At 32.5% G+C, this 10,026-nt stretch overlaps 1 long non-coding RNA gene across 1 annotated transcript; it reads right to left on the bottom strand.

The window, feature by feature from the left end:
* Positions 1-1,546: 1,546 nt before the first annotated feature.
* LOC125052442 lies at positions 1,547-9,803 on the bottom strand. The gene is made up of 3 exons (XR_007117449.1): positions 9,690-9,803; positions 9,074-9,075; positions 1,547-1,557 (listed from the first exon to the last, which is right to left on the bottom strand). It is a non-coding gene; the product is annotated as an uncharacterized LOC125052442 (long non-coding RNA).
* Between the last annotated feature and the right edge of the window lie 223 nt (positions 9,804-10,026).

The raw sequence follows: 10,026 nt of genomic DNA, 5'->3' as shown, positions 1-10,026 counted from the left end.
ACTTGACGTGCAACCGCGGCCTTAAGTCGTTGATGATAAAGGAAAAATGTTTGTGAAAAAATCGCCTTTAAACTCTCTAAATAAGAAATATAATCGCTTGAACGTTTAGGATTGCTTTTAAACGCTGAGTTGTGTAATGTTTTTAATGAAAAACTGCTTTAGCTCGACTGCGGTTGAAGTAAAACGTGTTATTTGTTCTCAATTCGGTTTTTAATGTACTCGATATTTTTTTAAATAGCAAGTTAAAAATAAAATATATTTTTAATTATATTTTATATTTAAATTTTTTAAATTATTATTATTGTTATGTAGGTTAAGAATACTGTATATTTGTATGTTGGAAATTAAAATAATTAAAAATTTATTAATAGAAATTTAAAACAACTTTAAAGAGTTTGGTCCCGTGGCAGTATACCAGCGTTACGGCAGCTGTTTCTCGCTGTATTGCGATACCAATCCGTTGTGAGAGGTAAGCCCAAAGAATTAGTATAATGTGTTGTAAATACTGTATGTTTGTGTATTTAAATTATTTTAATAAACATTTTTTTTTTGATTGGTCAATTCACACCAATTGACCTAGTCCCATGCTAAGCTGGTGAAGCTTGTGTTATGGGTACTAGGCAACGGATATACATACATACTATAGATAGATTAGACATATAAATACATATTTAAACACCCAAGACCTAAGCACAACACCAAATGCTCAACACATCGATGTTTGTCTCAGCCGGGGATCGATCCCGGGACCCATGGATTCGCTGTCAGGGGTACTAACCACTAGACCAATGAGCCGTCAAATCAAACATATATATCGTGGTATTGAGTGGCCATGAGTTGTTTTTAATTAAACAGTCTAGTAAAAGTTATTAAAAAAAATTGGGATTAGTTTTGTAAAACTATGAATTTGTTTGATCACACAGATTATTAATAAAACGAAGTATTCACAAAGCAAACTCGTCAGTTGCATCGGAAAAACAAAAAAAAAATCAAAGGAATTTTCCAAAAAATATTTCAATTTATTTACAGCCTCGAATTTGCATCGAAATTGGAAGTATCTGTCTATTGAAAAACATTTCGATTTCACAATAATTATTATTTTAAACGCGTTTTTACATTGTTCAATTCCAGATTTATTAACCGGTTTATTAACAGGTTTTCTTTTTAATGTACTTCTGTCAATAAATACTCACGATGAAGTTAAGAAACTTCATGAAGAACGTTTAAGCATTTGTTAATTTTTATTGATTAACATTTTTTTTCAATCTTATAGTACCTATGGTCATAATTTTTCCATCAGAAGTGATCAATTTTCTTCTTGCTGGAACAGCAGCAGCTGAGGTAAAGACGGTGAGAATCTATGATAGATGACGTAACCACGGTTTGTAGTTACAGGTTACAAAGTCCTTTTCATAATTATACATCAGCAGATAGAAAGAAGGAATATGATCGCGAGGCAACAATAGTCAGTCTGCTGTGACATTATAAGAGAGCGTTTTCCTTATATTAATTAAGTATAATTAATCCTTGAATAAAGTTTAATTTTTTTTAAAAGAACTTTTCGTATTCCTACCAATAATATCATGACGCATCATGTTGCGTCACAGCGCCTATTGGACTAAAAACTGTTGACCAATCACTACCAAACGAAACGCGCCGTCACTTTGAAAGTTTATAAAAGCAATGTTGGCCTAGTGGCTTTAGCGTGCGACTCTCATCCCTGAGGTCATAGGTTCAAGCCCCGGCTGTGCACCACTTTCTGTATTTTTAACATTCGCTGGAACGGTCGAAGGAAAACATCGAGAGGAAACCGGTTGTTAGACCCAAACAGTCTACGGCGTGTGTCAGGGACAGGAGGCTGATCACCTACTTGCCTATTAAATTGACAAATGATCATAAAACAGATACAGAAATCTGAGGCCCAGACCTAAAAAGGTTGTAGCGCCACTGATGTATGTTTATAAACGATATTTTATATACTGTATACATAACAGATATAGACAATATTAATAATATTTTTTGTGTGTAAAATCACACATATGTACATTAGACACCTTAACTAAGATCTCTTCTTAGATAAAATAGGGTGCAAATGGACAGGATCATAGGACCCTGGAACGAATGTTGAAACCATGCCTCAAAAAAGGTCGCTGTCGATGTATGTACATACCACTAAGCAATTATAACTTACAGTTATAAAAATTTTGGCAAATAACTATTAAAGCTCGCAAAAAATCTCACGCAGAAAAGACTACGCTTATCTGGAGATAAACATATTCCAAAATACAAACGTCAAATGTTTTATTCCGTAATATAAATAATATTCCGATTCACTGGTCCGGGTAAAGTCACCTGTGGCGTGCCCGGGTATCCGGATCAACTGGGATATATCCGGCTGGCGGACTGAATAAGATCCCCGTTAGATGGTACTAGCGGTGATATAACTATGCGTCGTTATTTTATACATATTATGCAATATTAAAGCTGTTGGAGCAGTGTTGGCCTAGTGGCTTCAGCGTGCGACTCTCATTTCTTAGGTCGTAGGTTCAATCCCCGGCTGTGCACCAATGGACTTTCTTTCTATGTGCGCATTTATATCCTTCATGTTTTGATTACAAAGATCAAACATATCTTAAGACATTGGTATGCTGTCCATGCCCCACAATAGGAGTTTTATTGTTTTGTTTACTCAATAGGTACTAACATAGCAACTAAAACCGAATTGTTTCTAACTGTATAACTAATAGATATAATCTGAAATAAAGAAGCTTCACACACGCGTTACACACTTAACACGCACCTTGTGCTTTAATAGAAAAAAAATTGTTATCTTTCATTATTTTTTATTTTTTTCGATTATTGTAATTTTGCGTGTTCCTGTGTGTGTTTTGTTAATAATAAATATTATGTCTACGTCTATATCTATGTCTATTTATATCTTAACTATTAAGCTAAAGAAAACAGCTGATCGTGTATCCTACATGCCTCAGTCCCTCAAAGAACAGAAAATTCATACAAGCAATTTCCCTTAAGCTAATGTTTAAATGCATACAAATCTTCGAACATATATCCGCTAACTGCTTGAGGTCGTAATTGTGTCATCAATGCAAACTAACTACCATTACTGTCACGATGCAAGAATCGAATTTAGTTATTACCAAAGTTACTCCAATACAAAATGTATGTCTATAAGAGAGATTCTAATCAATAGTGTAGGATACATAATGTAGGGATTAGGATTTGGGTGTAAAATTGGACTGATCAATTTAAAAAAAAAGCATTGTTTCATTTGTTTAATCCGTTGATGTTTGACCGGACCGGTTTGTAAGTTACTAACAAACATTGCTTAAATTTGAAATAAAACGGAAATCTTTTTGTGTCCAAGACATGCTTACCTCGAGCTGATGTCCCAAAGAACGACTTTAAATTCCAAAGATTTAGAAATGAGGCTTAGTCTGACCCGAATGTCAAAAATGTATTGGAATTTGACATAGGGAAGTCTTAGTTCACGTTCAGTTTCCTTTTTGAATCTCACCCAAGTTTCTGGTCGACAATCAGAAGTATCTCGATATTTATGTTACTTCAATGACTTTCATTATCCTAAGCCTTTGGCTACATTTGATAGTGACAGATTTTTAAGTCGTAACAATATTCGGATCAAAATATGTTCAAATATAATAATAATTGTTATATAAAATTATATGCGGTTGATACAAAAAGTACTATCATAAAAATTAATATCATATGACTTAAATGTTTGCGTTATTGGACACAATAACGCTTTATTATTCAGTAAGATTGTTATATTTCCATTAGAATAGTCATACTTAATTTTTTATTTACTTAAGTTCTTTAATTGTTTCATAGTATTATAAATTCATAAATGTTAATTTTAATCTTCCTATCTCTTTAAGGTATTTATTTGATTTGTAATTAGTACTGATTTTATTTTATTGTAATCATAATTTACCTTAAGTTAAAATACTGTAAATCTTCCTAAAATGCAATAAATAAATAAATAAAAATAACTTAAGCATAAAAAGCATGATTACAAGAAATCATAGAAAAATAAAGTATTTTTATTCCTTACCCCATCATTTAACAAAATGAGAAATTGATTCAGAATCAGTTTTATCCCATTGCTAAAATAATTTTGTAAACATCGTCAACAAAAACAGCTTATCTAATCCAAACGAATCAACAATCCATCCAATTGTCGAGTCGGATCAGGGTTGCCATAGGAAGAAATCTACCCAAAATAATGTTAATATTATGGTATGCATAGCTCTTACATTTCTTAATCTAGTTCAATTAATTTGTTTTTTTAGATAGGTACTGAAATAACAGTCCAATTAGGTCATTGGTTACACTTATCACATGCAAAGATTATCACACACAATTATATCCCTTACATAAGAATTTATCCTTTTTGAGGAATATGTCGGCTGTCATGTGTCAAATGTCAAAATTTACTGTCTCAGATTTTTAAAAATCCATAAAATATAGCGGTATTTAAAAATTTCCTAATCATTTTATAAAAATATTCATAGACAAATTCAAATAGCAGTTCTTTTGTCCGTGTCTTGAAAACATGACATAACATTAATTTATTTCATCTGTTTTAAAAATATAATGGAAATTAATCGCACATTAAAATATCAATTGGACGATAACGAACTATATCTAGAACATACACATGACTGAAAAGAATTTAAAGCTTTAATGACTTAGGATTTCGGCTAAAGCAAAAAGTGTATTTTCCTTTTTGTAGCTGGCAACTCTATCCGGGATGAAATTGGAAAATACGACCAACATCAAAATTGTCGTATTCCGAATGAAATGGGACCCATTCCCAATTTCCATAATAGCTCCCCTCCACTTCATTAGGCTGTCTTTGTGATAAGATATAGCAAGAAGCGAAAGCGATTTTCAGTAGTTAGAGAACTTGCTATTGTAAAGTCAATATAGTATTGTTCCATAATGACCATTACAATTTAGTTCAGTTTTTAATAATACATAGTTCGAAGACTCAGAAATAAATGTCTCAGAATCGTGTAAGAAACTCTATTCGGTATTTTTTCAGTTTACGTTTCGTTATCGGTAAAATAATAAAACACTTGTTTTACGTACCTTTTCAAATAAAGTTATTTCTTGTACTTCTTCTTCTTATCTTAACTTGATTTCACAAATAACAAAGTATTAGCTGCTTTAAATATGCCCAGATGCGCAAAGCGGGAATGTTTTGAACATTCCCGCTTTTACCCATATATTGGACTGCTATTCACGGCCTCCCGCCTATTTGTAAGAGTGGTTCTTATAGAGATAACATCAAAGGCCAAAAAACTGACTATGAGACTTAATATACTAATGATAATATGTCCATTAGAGGTCATTCGTGGCAGCATTTCTGTTAATACACTAGCCTCGTCGTTTTGCTAAGATACTCCTTCATCAGGCCGAAATTTTACTAATATAACTGAAGCGCATTTTTTCAGAATTTGATAGATGTTTATTGACATTTGACAGTTGACATTGGCATATGATATATTCAGGTATATAGTTTTAATTTTGTTCAAGTATTCCAACATATTTAGGGTATGTTCCGATATACACTGCGAGAACTGTATAGTGCTCCCACTGTTCAAAAATTCGTTCCGCTATGGACTGCCAGTATACAGCCGCAGCGTCCTAGGGAAATATATGACGTCACAAATCCCCGCTATACTTCTACTGCGAGCACTGGCGTTTTCGAGGTAAGGTACTCGCAGTGCTTTGATCACGTGATCAATCAAAACCACTTGAATGCCTAACGGCTGATATAACTTACAGTTTAATAACAAACATTTAAAATTCTAACTTACTTTCTTTGTAGTATTAATTCAATTGACAGAATTAATGTCCTGGAAAATGCACATTAATTCTGTCTGTGAAAGGCTAAGAGCGATACTTGCCAAATTCACTATAATAAAAAATAAAATACCTCTCAATACTCTGCTACTGCTATACAAAGCACTAGCAGAATCTATTATAACATATGGACTGTCAAGCTATGGGAGAACATGCAAAACCTATCTTAATCAAATATTTTCATTACAAATACGTATTCTAAAAGCAATTGCTCCTTACAAAATAAAATCACAATATAAAGAAGACTATAGAAAGCTATTTGCATTTTTCAAAATTATACCTATACAAGAGAAAGTGCAGTTAGCATTATTAAAAGAAAACTACTTTACAGACAATTACCTTAAAACAACTAAAACTCATTATCACTATACAACACGTAGAAAATTAAAAAACGAATTTCTTTTACCAAAATACAATAATTTATATGGGAAAAAAACATTAGACTATATTATTCCAAATCTATTAAACTCTTTACCGGCTGCGCTATTTGCTAATGTAACAGGAAACAATATCAAATTTAAATTAAAAAATTACTTTATAAGTCAAACAATTACAAATTATGCATAACTAAAAGTAGGACGTCGTCATTTAGTTCATGTTCGAATATGTAAATTCGAATACACATCCTGTATTCGAATGAGAATTTCTCGTCAAGAACAGGTTTCTTGCATCGGCTGTGGAGCGTCATTGTTTCAATTGGTATATGTTGTTCGTGCAATTTTTATGGTTTTTTGGTGGGGGTTTTATATTGTATAGTGTGTCACTGGCCTGAGTGTGTAATAGGTTAATTATTTGAATATTTTCGACGACCTGGTGGACGGAAAAACTGTGTCCAGTTTATGATTCCACCACGCCAACTTATTTCTATTTAGGATGATGTATAGAATAAATAAATAAAAAATAAAAAAAAAAATATTAATATAGATTTTTTTAATGCGATAATACTCCAATAATAGTTTTTCTTGTTGAATTGAAAAACTTTGATGCACTCATTTGAAAACTGTGTCGAAAAACGAAGCTGACTAGTATACTGGACTGCGTTCCGTTTTAAATTGTAACCAGTATAGCTGGCTATAGAGAAACGGTTTCACAGTATACTAAATTGACGGTACTCTGTACAGTGGTCGCAGTGTATATCGGAACATACCCTTAGTAAGTCATCGTGAAGATGTTGTATGTAGTATTTCAGTGTAATTTTCTAGTTGAAGTTCACCGAATCTCATAGAAGATATTTTCAGTCGACTTTTATAAGAGAAAATTGCAATTTAGTACAACTTTTGAAATGATACAGATTGTACACTCTGACGTGGAAATAATAGATAAAATAAAAAAAATCGCTTTCAATTTATTTATTTATTTATTTCGTAATCCTACAGCTAACATAAATTATATATAATAACAAACAGATACACTGAAAATATAGCCAGAGATGGAATACATAATACATTTTACTACAAAAAGGTTAAAAATTTACAAAATCAAACAAACAGCAAAAAAAAAAAAATTCAATACATTCAACTAAATAATACCTAATTTGGCTGTGTTGTGTGATGGTGTAAGAGTGAGTGTAAGTACGTGAAGGTGTGTATTTAGTACATACAAACTTTAAAATATATAATCTTTATTAAAATGTATCAACTCCCGTGTGTTTGTACCTCATCTAAAAGGGCTTGTTCGATTTTATGAATTTTTTGTGTAGGTACCTAGGTAATTGGTGTAGTTCAGTAGTTTTATATTCTTTGTAAGAATAGGTCTTAAACTATCGTTTACACCCCTTAGTAATAACACCATTCTTATAACATTTTCAACTAATTTTTGTTTTAAATTAGCATATAAATCTACAACCCATAATGTTTATCCTTTTACCACCAACCAGGAATATTCAAAGGAATAGCGGTATTGCTTCTATAATAATAATCTTGTATAAATATCGAAGCCATGTAATTAAAAGTAAAAACCTCATAGCTGATGATAAATTATTTCCACGCGCGTTTTAAAACCGGTTTTGTTTACGTTAATTTTCACTTATTGAGGTTAACCGATAATTTATCATAGCGATACAACTAATATTGAATATTTCATTAATGTACTTATGGATTAATTGATTAATTCACTTCATTTATTTTATTTTCGCCGATATTAATTATTGTGTGATTAATTAAATGAATAAATTATTAATATGGTCCTAGCGAATATAAATGCAAAACTGTATCTTTATGAGTTCAAGGTATATAATCCCTAGGTAGGGTTGAATAATTTTCAAGTTGCTTGATGCATCATGCCTTAAAAGTCAATGCAATACTTATATATTCACTAATCATACTTGGCACATAACCTTGCAAATATAATTAATCAATAAGTTTTATACAGCCCTTGAATGTTTAGTCTCAACCAATAGGTTAAATTTGTTAAATATGCACGATTATAGTTGCAGCTAATACAATTATGTTAACGCAATTAGACTTACCACGGCTAAAACTCTTTGTCTTGGTATGATGATGGGTTTTTTGAAGTGAAACTTCTTTATCGGGGTTGGAAAAAAATGTAGTGTAACATTTTTTCGTTACGCGTCACATTTTTCCGTTACGCGCCATGTTGGTTTTTGAAGACAAACTTCTTTATCGGCGTTAGAATGAATTTTTTATCGACGTATGGGAGAAATTTTGTAGCAAATCGTCACGTTTTTCGGTTACGCGCCATCTTTTTCTTGTCACTACCACGGTTGATCCGAAGAGATTCGAAGCCATTAATAACAAAAATATATAATAACGATAACAATGATAGTAATAATTCTATTACAATTAATGAAATTCTGTAATAATCTTAGTAGTAATGAGGTAAAATGAAATAATGGTATTTGTATTCATATCTATGATAATAAAAGCCTTTTGTTAAACTTTATTTAACCAATTTCGTTAAGTTGCATATAATAGATCATTTTTCGAAAAATAAGGTCATAAAGAAGTTTTACTTCTTACGTGTGTACACCTAGTACACGCCCACATTTTTATTATTAATAGACAAGTAGGTATTGCTTGTGCCGGTTTCCTCGCGATGTTTTCCTTATGAGCGAGTGTTATATGCTCCATTAGAAAGAAAATTCATCGGTGCAGGCTCGAATCTATGACCGCACGGATGAAGGTCTTGCAAGCCACTAAGCAAACACTCCTCCCAATGTTTGATACAAAGTATATGTGATTACTATGTCCAGTATTTAGTTCAGTATTTTAGAGACCTTTTACGGAATTAAACAATAGTAAAATATTAGATGATATTCGCCTATTTCAACCCACTAACAAAGTGGTTGGCAGTTGACATGTGGAGGGTTGCTCTCGAGAGATTTAACCCTTGCTTGAGTCCGTGCTGGGACAAAATGGCCCCGCATGTTACGAGTTGCGTTAGTGTTATCTAGATGATTTATTGCCACTGTTTCGATCCCTTACTGTGTTTATTAGAGTAATGTTTTTTTCCCAAATTTATTAGTCCTTGGACCAATAAATTTCGTCGATGAATTACTAGAATCTATTAAGACGTACACTTTTTTTGCGCGTTTACGTGTGATTTTGATATGACAAATATTTCAAAAAATGTTTTTTAACAGTTATAAAATTATATCAATTAGCAATTAATTATAAGAGCAGTGCTTGTCTAGAGATTAAGGGTGCGATTCTAAAGAATAACTATATTTATATATAAAACAATTATAAAGTATATAGTGATAAAACAGAATGTTTAATACGATTATATAATATACTAGCTGCCCACGCGAACTTCGTTTCTACTTAACACGTTCACTGCGTAACAGGCCGATATCAGCCTGCCGCGGTATTTCCGCTGGTGCGGACGAAGAAATCTATGTCCCTCTCGCTGGTGCGTAACGATAATCTCAGGTGTTTGTAAAAATTCGACAGGGACAAATATATATATCATCTTGCGGTCAAAATTGTAGGTTTTCCCCATCAAAACATAACGGCAGGCTTTTATCGACCTACCACGTACTGACGCTGCTTTGCATCCGCTGAGTGCGGCAGTGGGCCTATTTCAGCCCGCCCTCCCAACAGGCAGCTGGCGACCCGATACCGCACAGAGCGCGCGCCCGACCAGTTAGTGTTGTGCTAT

The sequence above is a fragment of the Pieris napi genome, chromosome 9 (genome assembly GCF_905475465.1).
Source record: "Pieris napi chromosome 9, ilPieNapi1.2, whole genome shotgun sequence".
NCBI classification, from domain to species: domain Eukaryota; kingdom Metazoa; phylum Arthropoda; class Insecta; order Lepidoptera; family Pieridae; genus Pieris; species Pieris napi.
This window is presented reverse-complemented; position numbering and strand designations above follow the sequence as displayed.